This window comes from Convolutriloba macropyga, chromosome 7 (genome assembly GCF_964194025.1).
Source record: "Convolutriloba macropyga chromosome 7, txConMacr16.3, whole genome shotgun sequence".
Classification (NCBI taxonomy): Eukaryota; Metazoa; Xenacoelomorpha; order Acoela; family Convolutidae; genus Convolutriloba; species Convolutriloba macropyga.
The window spans coordinates 29,376,983-29,392,922 of NC_134474.1; the positions used below are offsets into that span (position 1 = coordinate 29,376,983).

General features: G+C 33.0%; 1 protein-coding gene across 8 annotated transcripts in view; it reads right to left on the reverse strand.

The window, feature by feature from the left end:
• LOC142342191 (gamma-aminobutyric acid receptor subunit alpha-6-like) overlaps positions 1-15,940 on the reverse strand; it is a 138,348-nt gene that overhangs the window by 40,184 nt on the left and 82,224 nt on the right. Inside the window, exon 1 of one of the 8 annotated variants that reach the window (XM_075393430.1) lies at positions 8,224-8,349. The exons of the other annotated variants lie outside the window; for them this stretch is intronic. The gene's annotated coding sequence lies outside the window, so the exon portion shown is untranslated. Of the gene's footprint in view, positions 1-8,223; positions 8,350-15,940 lie in introns of those variants that run through there. 8 annotated transcript variants of the gene reach the window in all.

Sequence of the window (15,940 nt, forward strand, 5' to 3'; positions counted from 1 at the left end):
TATTTCTGACGCTTTCGCGACTAAATTTTATTTTTATTGTTTTGGCTATTTTTGACGTTTTATAATTCGGCGATCTTCCTGGCTATTTTTGACTTTTTTCGTCTATCTTTGGAAGCTTTTTGTTTCCGCGATTCTTGACGTTTTTTTGGCTATTTTTGACATTTTTTAGTCTTGCTAAGACTTGGATTCAGACTTGCAAGTCTTGGCCAAGTCATGCTCATGACGGACAGGTGTAAAAAATTACATGATCATAGATCTGAACAAGTAATGATATTAGAATTGTAATTAGATTTGCCCAGTACTTATATTGGCTTGCCGTTAGTTCCCGGGTTGAAAATTTTAATGGCTGTTGTTTTTAATCACATTGTACGAGCGCTAATTGTTCCGACCCCACTTCAGTGGGGAGGGAGGATCTATACACTCAACTGGGTTTTTTTTGTTCAGTCAATTTTGGCCGACCGATATATTCATCGTAGAGAATTGTGAGTGGTATCATTAAGAAGCCCGTCCAGCGTAGAATACGGAATTAAAAAGATTTTTTGATTTACTTGTTTTGCAGGGAGTTATTGAGGTTTAAAATTTTGTGAACATTCGACTGTTTTTGGTCGCATTTTCAATAATCAAAAAAAGAATCAAATATTTATCTATCTCCGCAACCTTAAAAGACTGAGGTGCGAAGATAGAGATTAGGCAAACATTTCCGCTGAGATTTGATTTAGATTACTGCAAATTTGTTGATTGAATGATCTTTTCAAATTGAAGTCCTGTACCGAACTCTAAGTCTAAATCAGTGATAGGCAAGTCTAAATGCAAGTCTTACATCGTTTTTCAGTAGTGGCAAGTCCTAATACAAGTATTACGAGTCTGGCAAGTCTTGTGTAAGTTGACTCTAAAGTCAAAAAAAACTTTTCAAAAAGAGTCGGGTGAAAAAATCGACATTCGAAAAATTTTGTACGGTGCCACAATTTTTGCAACAGTTTTTAGTCACTTTCTTGGGGACCCTGAAAACTGACACCAATTGATACGAGGGGACCGGGCGAGGTCGAAATGGGAACCAGGGAGTTGGAATTGGTTGTTTCAAGCAAAATTTCAGTCTAAAATCGACATTTTTTGATTTTTCAAATTTTGCAAAATTTCAAAAAAAAACTCGAGGGACAAAATTGTTTAAAAAGGAAGCATAGTAGAGGGTGCCCTTGATACCCCTAGGCCCCCTCATCCAAAACAGAATCAGTGTTTAGCAGAGCGTTGCCTCAGTTCTAGAAAGATAAACCAAGCTGACAGCTTCGTTTGTAGCGTTATTTGACACCTGACTGCCTTTTTCAGCTATTTTTTGACGTATTTCTCACTATTTTTGACATTTAATGGCTATTTTTAAAATTTTTACTGGCTATTTTGACAATATTCGGGGTTTTGTGACGTTATTTTGGCGATTTTTGACGTTTTCCCGGTTATTTTTTACGGTTTTTTTTTTGCTATTTTTGACGTTTTGCTGGCTTTTTTTGAAAGTCTTTTCGACTATTTATGACGCCTCTTTTCGGTTTTTGGCTATTTTTGTGTTTTCCGCATAATTTTGAAGTTTTTCTACCTATTTCTGACGCTTTCGCGACTAAATTTTATTTTTATTGTTTTGGCTATTTTTGACGTTTTATAATTCGGCGATCTTCCTGGCTATTTTTGACTTTTTTCGTCTATCTTTGGAAGCTTTTTATTTCCGCGATTCTTGACGTTTTTTTGGCTATTTTTGACATTTTTTAGTCTTGATAAGACTTGGATTCGGACTTGCAAGTCTTGGCCAAGTCATGCTCATGACGGACAGGTGTAAAAAGTTACATGATCATAGCTCTGAACAAGTAATGATATTAGAATTGTAATTAGATTTGCCCAGTACTTCTATTGGCTTGCCGTTAGTTCCCGGGTTGAAAATTTTAATGGCTGTTGTTTTTAATCACATTGTACGAGCGCTAATTGTTCCGACCCCACTTCAGTGGGGAGGGAGGATCTATACACTCAACTGGGTTTTTTTTGTTCAGTCAATTTTGGCCGACCGATATATTCATCGTAGAGAATTGTGAGTGGTATCATTAAGAAGCCCGTCCAGCGTAGAATACGGAATTAAAAAGATTTTTTGATTTACTTGTTTTGCAGGGAGTTATTGAGGTTTAAAATTTTGTGAACATTCGACTGTTTTTGGTCACCTTTTTAATAATCAATAAAAGAATCAAATTTTTTTCTATCTCCGCAACCTTAAAAGACTGAGGTGCGAAGATAGAGATTAGGCAAACATTTCCGCTGAGATTTGATTTAGATTACTGCAAATTTGTTGATTGAATGATCTTTTCAAATTGAAGTCCTGTACCGAACTCTAAGTCTAAATCAGTAATAGTCAAGTCTAAATGCAAGTCTTACATCGTTTTTCAGTAGTGGCAAGTCCTAGTACAAGTATTACAAGTCTGGCAAGTCTTGTGTAAGTTGATTCTAAAGTCAAAATTAACTTTTCAAAAAGAGTCGGGTGAAAAAATCGACATTCGAAAAATTTTGTACGGTGCCACAATTTTTGCAATAGTTTTTAGTCACTTTCTTGGGGACCCTGAATAATGACACCAATTGATACGAGGGGACCAAGCGAGGTCAAAATCGGAACCAGGGAGTTGGAATTGGTTGTTTCAAGCAAAATTTCAGTCTAAAATCGACATTTTTTGATTTTTCAGTTTTTGCAAAATGTCAAAAAAAACTCGAGGGACAAAATTGTTTAAAAAGGAAGCATAGTGGAGGGTGACCTTGATACCCCCAGGCCCCCTCATCCAAAACAGAATCAGTGTTTAGCAGAGCGTTGCCTCAGTTCTAGAAAGATAAACCAAGCTGACAGCTTCGTTTGTAGCGTTATTTGACACCTGACTGCCTTTTTCAGCTATTTTTTGACGTATTTCTCACTATTTTTGACATTTAATGGCTATTTTTAAAATTTTTGCTGGCTATTTTGACAATATTCGGGGTTTTGTGACGTTATTTGGGCGATTTTTGACGTTTTCCCGGTTATTTTTTACGGTTTTTTTTGCCATTTTTGACGTTTTGCTGGCTTTTTTTGACAGTCTTTTCGACTATTTATGACGCCTCTTTTCGGTTTTTGGCTATTTTTGTGTTTTTCCGCATAATTTTGAAGTTTTTCTACCTATTTCTGACTCTTTCGCGACTAAATTTTATTTTTATTGTTTTGGCTATTTTTGACGTTTTATAATTCGGCGATCTTCCTGGCTATTTTTGACTTTTTTCATCTATCTTTGGAAGCTTTTTATTTCCGCGATTCTTGACGTTTTTTTTGGCTATTTTTGACATTTTTTAGTCTTGCTAAGACTTGGATTCAGACTTGCAAGTCTTGTCCAAGTCATGCTCATGACGGACAGGTGTAAAAATTACATGATCATAGCTCTGAACAAGTAATGATATTAGAATTGTAATTAGATTTGCCCAGTACTTATATTGGCTTGCCGTTAGTTCCCGGGTTGAAAATTTTAATGGCTGTTGTTTTTAATCAAATTGTACGAGCGCTAATTGTTCCGACCCCACTTCAGTGGGGAGGGAGGATCTATACACTCAACTGGGTTTTTTTTTGTTCAGTCAATTTTGGCCGACCGATATATTCATCGTAGAGAATTCTGAGTTGTATCATTAAGAAGCCCGTCCAGCATAGAATACGGAATTAAAGAGATTTTTTGATTTACTTGTTTTGCAGGGAGTTATTGAGGTTTAAAATTTTGTGAACATTCGACTGTTTTTGGTCACATTTTCAATAATTTTCGCTAAAATAGGCACAATTTTGCTAATATAATTCAAAAAAGTTAAAATTGTTAACAGCAGAGTATTGTTGTTACCATTAGAGATAGAAGAGCATTGCTGAATTGTTCGATTGAAATTTTTTTTGCCTAAAAATTTTTGATAAAATTTTCAAAATTCAAAATTTTCATCTAAAATGGCACAAAAATATGCTTTTTTGGTTCACTTTGTTAAAGTTTGCCAGACTTAGTGACCTAGAAACCTGAACACAGACTGCCTACTCTCAATAAGATCTCGAAAAGAGCACTAGTTGCAATCAGGTGCCGTTTGAAAGTCTTCTGGAAATAAAACTTTGCCGTTTTTTGCAGATTTAACTCGATAATTATACAAAATGCATCTTTTTTTTCAATATTTGAAGAATTCCACTCAACAATTGGTCTAATTCGCAAGCACTTGGAACAATTGGTCGGTTTTCAGGGCGCGCGACAAAATCAGGGAGAGGTTTGATAATATCATGGACTCTTAAAATCAGAGACTTTTTGGTTTTTATTTTGATGCTGCCTTTTTTCAAAAAATTTGCTTTTGTTCTTTTAATGTTAACTACCGACAATATTTTTATTCTTGGCTCCGTTAATGACAACTGCAATTTACGTAAATTTTAGGCCCAATGTAGATACAGTTTGTTTTCAGAGAACCAAAGGAGCAAGTGTTTTAGTAAAATTTAACTGAAATCTTGTCTTTTGCCTTCAATTGTTATTCTTTTGGCATTCTGATGTTTAAATTTGACCACTCAAAGAAATAAATTTTTTCCTCAAGAGGTGCAAGCAAACCTTTTCTATTCATTCGGTTGTTACCTAATGTCTTATATGTTGATGAATGTATTTGTTTTATGGAATTTTCTGTGATTTTTTGAAATTGTCAATTTTTATATTATTTTAGTCAACATTTTGCTTATTCTCAGTACGTACACGTCAACCCTTCCTCTTTATTGAAAGAAAACTAATTTTGTGGCCGATTGTTTTAACAGAGGGTTTTCTTGCTTTTGGTGCTACGAGTTTTTATACAAAATTTACTGATTTTTGCGCATAATTGCCCATTTTTGCTATTGTTTTTGTTTTTTTTTTGTGAATTGTCACATTATCTAAAAATCTAACAGAAAAAACTTTTAACATTTGAAACTGAACATAACTTTTGTTTTTATAACATATGGTTTGAAGGGCTGCGACACCGTATTCTTGCAGAAATTGGTAGAGTTTTTTATTTTTGACCTTTATTTGTTGTTAATTTTTTCATATGCCGAATATTGATTAATTAAAGGTCTCAATGGCCAACTATAGATAAACAATTGAATTTAAATAACTGATATCGGTAAATAACGAATGGCTGTTCTGACTTTCGAATTAGGTCTCTAAAAAAGAGTAATAGTATTCTTCAACTTATCCCTTTTTGTTCTGGTTTGCTTTTTTTCGTATTTTACAATGTTGTATCATTTTCGTAAATCAGCCTCATTATTTAGAGCTCCTTTTACTGTTTTGTTGAATGAAACAATAAGTTTTCTGTTGTTTAAACATTTTAAATGATGTCTTCAGGGATTAGACAATTTTTTTCAGAAGAGTTTTGTGGAGTTTAGATAATTTTCAGTTTTTTGTTGTTCTTATTGTTGTCATTTTGTTAAAGTCGTTTTACATAAAGATAGTATGATGATCAAAGGAGACGCAAATCAAGATGTTATATTCTCGCTGTTAATTTATTATAAATTTAATGGCTTCAAACTGTGGTTTCGTAAAGTTGTTTTTGATACTGATTAGCTCAGCTTGTATTTAATGTTTTTTATAGTCTTATGATTTAGTCTCATTAATAACAGTCGCAATTAGTTTTCCGAGTAGTTTCAAGACAAATTGTCTACTCTTTTAGTCGAAAGTTTTTGTTTGCTATGAATTTTGAAAAGGTTTATTTTTAATAAAAAAAAGAAACAGATTCTTGAGATCTGCCAATTTTATTTCTTTGCCGATTTTATTTTTTTAATTTGTAGCTAAGCATCTCTATATACAATTCACATCATTTATCTTTTGAAATACAATTTGCTCTTCATAACGTTTTTTTTCCTCAAATGCTCTTTCTTCTTGGAACAACCAGTTTTCATAAAACCAGTTTTCGTGATTTTTACAAGTTTGCCCCTTTTTTTAGCTTTTTGTTTTGTTTCCACAGTATCACAATAATGGGCATCATTCGACTTACAAATTTTGTAACCTGCAAAAATGGAAACGAACATTTTTATTGTTTTTATTGATCACTTTGATATTTAATTGATTGTGGGGACATCGTTTTCGTGCTTAATTTTTCGTGCAAATTTTGCCTGTGTTTGTCCTTCTCTTTGTAATCGTATAACTTATCCTGGGTAATGAAAGACGTCAGTCGCTCTCTATTTGGCTATAAAATACTCTCTCAGTGATTTCATTTGATGCGTAATAATTCTAATCAGTTCGAATTTAATACTTTTTAAAAAGCAACGTTTTAATAGACTTTTGCCGCTTTTGCTCATTTCTAGTCGACTTGTTGCCAAGTCGCATTGAGGAAAAGTCCCATATTTTGTTCCAAAAAGTACCGGTTAATCTTCTTAGTTTAAAGTTTATCTGATGCCCTTTTGATTTGGTCATTAGTGGTTTTCAACAAATGGACAAGGAGTTTTGGTCGTAATTAACATTTACAACTATTTGATTTTTATTGCCGTCTTTTCTGGTAGTCATATCATGGTAGTCACAGGTCTCATAGATCCTCTAGAGTAGATTGTTATATTCTTTCAGTAGTTTGTTGAACGATATGTTGATAGGTTAATTTTTTTTATCTCTTCCTCATTTGGTAGACAATAAAGTGAAAAATCGAGATGAGCGGGGTCGGAACTTAATGTGCGAACGCAAATTACCGAGCCTGCTTGTTCCCACTATACTTTCTATTCTGAGAACTGCTAGAATTTTGTTAGATTTAAGTTACAATTTGCTTAACAGTGCTTCTGAAGTTGATTTCTTAAAGTTAAACTGAAACGAAATTTTTGTCATTTTGGAAAGCCTTTCAATTTTTAACACTCAACCACTGAGTTAAATTTTTCGTTTGTATTTCAAAGTTTCTGAATGAGATGAATGAGGGGTCGGTGATGATTAATGAGATCTCCGTTTCAGGAAGTAAAATTCTGATCTATAGCTAAAAATATTTACTGTACCTTACCTTCCGCAGAGCATCAAACCTGACTCATGCCCCCTTCGCAGAAAAATCAACTTTCAATTTTTGAATTCAAAAAATACCTCATGCCGCCGATTCTGCTTTCTTCTGAACGAGGAAAAGAATTAAATCAGTTTTATCCGTTTTTTTGTCTAATTCAGATTGGAAAAACTCTTAAAGCAACTAATCTTAATAAAAAATACTAAAATTCTGCTAATTTGCGGTCAGAACGTCAGTAAGAATTATGCTGCTCAGCGTCTCGAACTCAAATTGTCTAAAACTATAAGCGCGAAGGTTATCTCCAAATTTATAAATAATTTACAGTAATTTGATAAGTGGATAGATTAGAATGTACGGCCATCAAAAGTAGCTCTCAATTAAAGGAGCTCAATTATTCACTTGAGCTGATAAAATTGTGAACAATAATCTGAATTAAGGTTACATTCATCCCTCATAGATAAAATCAATAGAAGATGTAACTGATAGATTTGTATTCTAAGTGGTATAAACCGATAATCTCGCACAAAAACCGTAAAAGAAGGACAATTTATCGGTTTTTTCCAATCAAGCCTTTGGAAAAATGAAGGAAAAACTAAAAATATCTTGAACATAATTTAATCGTAGCCTCAGGAGATTTCGTCTGATATTGCTACCAATTTTCAGATTGCCCAGAGTATATCGATTGTAAGATGTAGGGTTCCACCCTTACATTTCAAGTTAGATTAGATTTCCTCTGCCTTTACCCGAGGCAGATTGGGTGACAAATTAAATCTCCTTCAAAAATTTACTCCATCAGCTTTGATGACGTTTTGCAAAGCAGCAGGACGCGCATCTGGTTTTAACCCCCTCCCCCTCCCCCCTCGAATGCTAGACTTCAAACCCTGAAGGAATTCATAAATTGTTGAACCAAAATGGGGCTGGAAGTCAGACGAAAAATAGCCCCAAGGGCGGCTCGAAAGGGAGCTTCAAAAGGCGCTAAGGGCCATGGCTCTCATAAAATTGAAGAAAATCACGAATGCATAAAAGCTGAAAATTTTCAGCAATGCTTAAAAAACTTTACGCTAACTGACTTTTACTGATTTTTTCCCAACCGATATAACTCTACATGTGGGGCAATAAAATGCGTAATATAACTAATCGGTGAACTGAAAAAATTAAGGTTTTCCAAACACTCAAAAAGTTATAAAGCCTGGCATAAAAGAATGGAATAACAACTGTTGGATAACATCCCCTTACATAAAAAATGGCTCCAGTTTTCCCTGTCTGAGTTCGATCGCCCCAGTTGCAAGATATATAAATTCTGGATTGACTTCGCTTCGATTTGTCTAATTTAAATTTTGCTAACGTATACCAAATGGTAAGCTCTTATACGCAAAAGTTGTGTAAAAGAAAAGCATTTTAATTTGCCACAAATTAAAAACAGGGGCTAGTTTTTAGAGAGTTGATTTTGAAAGATAACCAAAGTGACGAAAAGATTTATAGTCAATTATTTGAGATATCATAACTATCTGCATTATGAACTCGGTGGTGTTGACAGGCTGTGCTGAAAAATTAAATTGCATTAAACTTGATTTTAGAACATTTAACACAATTAATGCGATTCATGATTTATGTTACACAATTAATTGTAACGATGAATGCAAAAATGATAAATGATAATTATTGAACTCACTCACATTAGAATCAATTTCTTAGCACTTTTAAATCGTATAGAAAGCGCCGTAATTTTGGAAATAATTATGTAAAGAGTATTATTCTGATTCCTTCTTCCTGGTTCGAATTATTAATTATCCAAGAAGAGCTATTTATTAATATATAAACTTACACAGAATTGAACTTTCAGAAAATCGATTTGTTGATTTTGGGATAAAATAATTTTGCAGCAGTCCTCTCGTCGCATTAAAAACATTTGGCATGAATTAAAAACCTCAAATGAGTCAGAAATAACAAGATAACAGAAATGAGTAATCGAAAAATTTTAGCTTGACATTGATGATAAGGCTTAGACAAAAGTCAAAAGTAAAAGGGAACCAAAATATTTTTGAAAAAGGGTGCTGGAACAACTGTTGGGAGAATAGGCACAAAATTTTAAATCGGAAATAATTTTTTACCAGAAAATAGAGGAGCGAAATTTGATCTAGCATTTACTAATCGAATTACATAACATAAAAATAGCAGAAACAAAGTTGCAAGATATAAAACTGCCAGATAAGTATACATCTCTGAGATATGACCTTACCAGACAAACTTCTATTTTGAAAAGTCAAGTTCAAGTTATAGGCTATTAGTTCATAACAAAATATAATCAGCACCAACATTATTTAAAATACCTTTTATGATACTGGCGAAGTTCATCTGATATATAACAGCAATCGGAACAGATATTAAATGGCTGAAAAAATTCTCAATTTGACATTGAATGGTTTTCCTGCAACATCTTGCAATAATGACATTAATTTTGCGAATAAAAGCAACTACTTGAAAAAATTTGAACGTAATCAACAAAACACGACAAAAATTTTTCCATTAAGGCATAATTTTAAAGTTCTAAAAACCTTAAAATGTGCAATTTTTCCGTTTTGTAGTCGGTGAATTATTAAAAAAAGGCAAATTAAAAGTGCCTGTGGTTCTTCTTTGTTTAATTGGTGTTCAAATAAAACAAAAATGAAATCTAAACGAAGAAATGTGAAAAAAAATGAAACGCAATGTAACTTTCAAAAAATGCAAAAAACTGCTACAGAAAAAACGTTGTGAATCCTTTCAAATCAAAAATCAGTTAGAAATAAGAAAATAACAGAAATGAGTAATCGAAAAGTTTTAGCTTGACATTGATGATAATGCTGAGACAAAACTCAAAGCCATAAGGAAACCAAAAATTTTTTGATAAAAGTTGCTGGAAAAGTTGTTGGGGGATTAGACACAAAAGTTTAAATCGGTCATAAATTTTTGCAAGAAAATGTCAATAGAGGATTGAAATTTGACTTAGCATTTACTAATTGAATTGCATAATATAAAAAGAGCAGAAACAAAGTTGCAAGATATATTATTAAGTATACATCTTGAAAGATAATTATATCAAGTAACCTTCTATCTTGAAAATTTATGCTGAAATTATATGCTAATAGTTCAGAACATAAAATATTCAGCGTCAACATTAATGAAAATACCTTATATTATACTGGCGAAGTTTAACTGATATATAACGGAAGTCGGAACAAATATTAAAGGGCTGAAAAACTTCCCAATTTGACATTGAATGGTTTTACTGTAACATCATCCAATATTAACAATAATTTTGCAAATAAGTACACTGCATGAAAAAGTTTCAACGTAATCAACTTAACACGATAATAACTTTTGCATTATGGCAAAATTTTAAATTTTTTTGCAATTATTGCATTTTGTATACGTTGAATTATAAAACAGGGAAATTAAAAGTGTCTGCGGTTATTTTTTGTCTGATTTGTGTTCAAAAAGGTAAAAATATGAAATCTAAAGGAAGAAATGTGAAAGACATTTGAAACGAAATCCGAGTTTCAAAAAATGCAAGCAAACTGCTACAAAAAAACGTCCTGGATCCTTTCAAAACGTCAGATTCAAATAGCCAAAATAACTCATCAAATATAACTTTAAACTGTATATTTTCAAAGGGAACGCAAGAGCAGCATGCGGTAAAAACTTTTGGAGTAAATTCAAAATTGTGTAAAGATTTTTCTATTGACTTGATCAATTGCGTATGCTGTAGCCTTTTTTTATGAAAATATTTTAAAAAAGCTCTTTAAGGATCAGTTTAGCTATATTTATTTTAAAAAGATTATGGAGTAGTTTAGAATTTATTTTCAGTAAACGTCTAAATCCTTCTAATATCTTTCTAGAAATTCCGTGAAGTTAAGTAGTTCTGTTTATAGGAAGTTGTTTGAGACTTCGGACATTATCTCATAGAAAAATTTAGGGTCTTTGAAAGAACACTTTAAAATTATTTTGAAGCATCAAAAAAAAACTTTAAGCTAGACACAAAACATGAGCTAAAAAAATGTCATAAAAATAAATTTTGAGATAATGTGGAGCTATGCATTGCCGGAAACTCTAGCATACGATTTTCTGATAACCAAATAGACCACATTTTTGACTCCTATTAGAGATCTGATTACTCTGAATATAAAGCAAATTTTTATTTTCAGATTTCATGAGAACTGAGTAATCTCTATGCAGCCTTCAGAAACGCAACTTATCTGAGTGACTGTTGTACACTTTTAACGAAAACTTGGATAAGAGTGGTTGGAACGTAATGTATGTTCACGCATTTATGAGGTCCCTGTTTCAACTTTTCAGATGATTGCAGCATATTCAGAAAACAGTGACCAATTCTCATATATATTTACAACTCAAATATTATTGTATCCGTTACTAGTCCAGTACAGAAAAACTGCTATAGTATAATCCGGCTGTAATAAAAAATATTTTGTTTATTATTTACATTCTGCAACGTTATTTTGTTTGAGAAATTGAAAAAGACAGTCACGCTAAGGAAGACGTGACGAGAAAAAAATGCTTATATTGAATTCGAAGTTCTACATTGAAGTTGTATCCGAGGTTGAGGTGGCATACGGAATTGACCTCTGATCAGACCCAAGTCCAGCCCACACCACGGTGTGTTTCCAGACCAAAATTACAGGGTCGGGGATTTGGTTTGAGCGCACAATGGTATGGTCAGATGTCACTTCGGTCTGCTGTTGGTCCGATCAGAGGTCACTTATGGATGGCAATGTTCTGATCAGAGGTCACTTCCCTCTGGGTTGGTTTGATCACAGGCAGACTCAAGCGCACATTAGTCTAATCAGAAAAGATTTCAAGAGCAATTGGGTCTGATCAGAGACCATATCGAGCGCATTTTTTTCTTTCAATGTTTTGAATTATTTACTGCGAGATGTTGGCTCTGCGAAGCGGCAACAACAAAGCACCATTCTGATCAGAGACACATCTAGAGCCTTATGTGGCCCAGCTGATAGCAAATGCCCTGTCCGCTTAAGAAGAAATTTTTTTGAAAGTGAAGACCACGACGCTTCTCATGGAAAGCTGTCTAAATTCATCCATTGAGTCAGAAAAAGGCACTGATGGTGAAGTAAATAATTTTTTCTCAGCACTTGGGTTTTCTTTTCATTAGCAGTAATTTTAGAATTGGCTTTTCTTTAGATGTATTTAATACTGCAGACATCAATTTTTATGAAATGGATGAATATATTGAGTTTTTTGTCAACCATACTAATGCAAATATTATCTCACGAAATTGGAAAAAAGCCAGTACAAAACAAGGGTCCTACAAAATGACAAAAATTATCCAGAAACGACAGAAAAATTATCAGAAATACAGTAATTTTTTCCAATACTCATTTACACATAAAGATTCAGCAGACTATTTTTTGATATTTTGATAATCAAAAAGAATTTTTTTTATTGACAAATACGTTCATTGGAAATGTCAATAAGAAAGAGAACAATTTTTCGTTCGATAGAAAACAACAAAAATCGACGGATCGACTTTGTATTTGTTTGTTTCAGTGTAATTCATTTCAGTTTAATTTATTTCATTCAATCGCACAATGAAGAAAATAGAAACCTTAAAAATCGCAAACAAATTGCACTAGAAAAAGCGGCGAGCGTTTAGATTGCCTGGTTTTAGCTAGCTTAAGCCTAGCTCACGCCTCAGTGCGGTGATTGGGGTAGCAAAAAGGAGTTGAGATTGCGGACAGAATGAAGGGCCCTCTTTATCTAGAATTTGATCATATTGTTAATCAATGTATATTCTTGTTATTGATTTTTAATTGCGTACTTTGGGTTTTTGTTTTTATGATAATCAAAAAAATACTTGATTCATTGGCTTCCTCAGTGGGTGGAAGACCTCAGATTTAAATGCAGTAATAAGACACCTTTTGCTGAGCAATTGATGTTTCCTTTCACATCAAGGCCACTTCAAATGCAAGCCTTTTTTATAAGGCAGTTGATATTAACTACCATTGTACATAAAGCTGGCATTATTCATGCTAAATAATGTTCGAACCACAAAATTGAAGGATAGTCAGACGGTCAAATTGTTCCACCAAGAAGACAAATTCACAAAAAACCAGCGAGACACCTGAGGCCGAAAAAGTAAATTCAGTGCACACATATATCCAGTGGCTAGCTCAAGTGAAAAAAAAGCTATAAACAATTATCTTTAAATTTTGGAACTTCATAGACAGGCTTTTTTAGCAATTCGTGTCGTGTTCAGTTGTCTTCACTTTATCGAAAGGTTTATAGTTTCCTTTGATCTTGATTTTGATTTTACTCACGTCTGCAAAAACTTTAAAAAACATTAAGATTTATTGTATTCCTCGAGTCAAATTCATTGTTAATGTTCAGCTGAAATCCAACAATATTCAACAAATTATTCCAGGAATTCGTTCAAAAAATAATGGGAATTCATTTTTGGATTGTACATAAAGTGCTTTCAATGTGTCCTTGTAGCTGTTGCAAACACATTTTGACTGCTAGGGCACACAATTATTGCCCACAAAAAGTTTATTCAAAAATTTTTCTGGCTTTTCTGCTTTTTGGACAGAATACAATTAAATTATTGACAGGGATCAGAAACAAATCTTCAGGCAAAACATCCAAAAAGCAGCCTAAAAGCATCCAATTTATAAATTAATTAAGTTTAAAAGACCACCAAAGGAATCCAACTTTTGATCCTCACAAATGATCAGCGAAAAATTGCAGCAACCGAATTATAAGTGCACGTACTTGAGTCTCACACCATTTCAGCGCTGAACCAGTAAAATTCAAGTGCAAATAATTAATTCAGTTCAGAAACTTTGCTTATCCAAATTACTTTAAATTTTTTTATGCGGATTTATTTGTCTTTATAATTATATTGAGGTCGAAGAGTCCACCCAGGCTAAATTCATCCTGTATTTTCTATAAAGACTCGCATGAGCCGAAATCAAATCCGAAAGAATGTTTTTTTCGCTTACAACTGGTAATTATGATAGTAGCATACACAATCTATATATTTAAGCTAGGTTTTAGGTAGGTACTACACAGCCAGCGCATTTAGCTTAGCAGTTACGACTAGCGAGGCAGACTAAAAATTAAAAACTACGTGTACAGAAGTTCGAATTGCATATGAAGCAAAGCTTGTTGGCTCGAGTTAAGCTGACAATATAATTAAAATGCAATATATATTACTCAAAAATCGAGACCAGCCAGTGTAAATTGTGACTTGTACAGAGTTCTGGCATCCAGAAAAAACAGAAGATCTATAGACTGATTGAGCAATGATTTGCTTTGCCACAAATCTCTGGGTGCTTCAAAATGTTCCTGATAGAAGAGGAGTAGTTTTGGAAAAACTTTTTGAAATATAAAGCCGAAAAAAAATAATTTGTGAGTATTGTTTCCCGGATTTAATTTATTGTTTGATTTAATTAAGCCATAATTTTTAGTGAGGCACCTTAAAGTTGTCCCAAATATCTTTTGATTGATTTTTGGTAAGTTATTTGCATCACCGTGTCCAGTTTTCTTCATTTTCAACTTTTTTCCTTTGATCTTAATTGTTCCAACCCCACTTAAAGTTCCAACCCCGAATTGTTCCAACCGCGAACTATAAACTCAAATGCGTTTCTTTGTTCAATCAAAATTGATTTTCGGTATATTCATCGTAGAGAGTTAGCAATGCTATTATTAAAAAACTTGTCCAGCGAAAAAATTGCAACTGAAAAGATTTGCCTCAAACTTCTTGTTTTTCAAGGAGTTATCCAAATCTAATTTTTTGTGATCATTTCACTATATTCCGTTGTTTCTGTTCATATTTTCTGGATTTTCACTAAAAACTTTTGTCAAATTTGCTAAAAAAAGGAGTAGAAATTTTTCTAAAATTAAGCTATTGGTTTTGAGTGTTTGAGATAAAATAGTATTGCTGAACCATCTGATCTTTTCAACAACTCTTCGACAAAAATTTTGGCTTAGTTTTTTAAACTCAGCACATTTTTCAACGAAAATAGCACCAAATTTGCAACTTCAGCCCCCTATGTTATAAATTGAGGTAAGTATGGACACAAAAATTGCTATTGCAGTCTGTTGAATCTCCTAAGAAAATTTTGTCTGCTTTCTTTTCCTCGGAGGGTTCTATAGAATTAAAAATTTGTGGTTTTTTGCTAACACGATAAATAACCCAAATACATAATTTATTTTTGACAGTTGTTTGTCAAAATATTCATATCTATACAACTCGGAAAAAATACGTCTTTGAAAAATAGATGCAATATTGGAATGGCTAGCTTTGCTCTAATGCGGATTCATAAAATCCAAATATTATTCGGATTGCTTGAAGACGCTGTCTTTTTGGAAAAAAATTACAAATTTTTGGTCTTTTTATTGTTAATTTCAGAGCAGAATTATTTCAAATCAAGAGTCAATTATTAATGAATCTCATTTTCTTGTTAAATAGGCGAACCAAAAAGCACATTTTACATTTTAAGCTGAAAACTCATTAAGTTTCTTTGACCTTTCACACCTTTGACACACTTTCTGCATAAAATTATTGGAGAAATTGTTCGATTTCCGTCTGTTTTAATGAGTATTTTACAGTCTTATGTCTTAGCCTCGTTAAACATAAGTCCAACCGGTTTTTATAAAGATATATAACATAGACTATCTAGTATGTTTCAGTTGAAATTTTAAGGCCGCTAAATTTTTGTTGAAAAGGAAAAAACTTTTGCTGAACTATTTTTTTCTTTTATAGCTTGCTTTTGTTAACCCACTCATAGGTCAGTGTCAGCAAAGGCGAAGTAGAGAACTACTTAACATTTAACGTAACTTGCAAATTTGCTATTTTCATTTTTTGTCTACTTGTTACCTAATCCTATTAGCGAAAAGAAAAGTTGAATCTGACAACAATTGCAACGAAAAGAAGCGCATT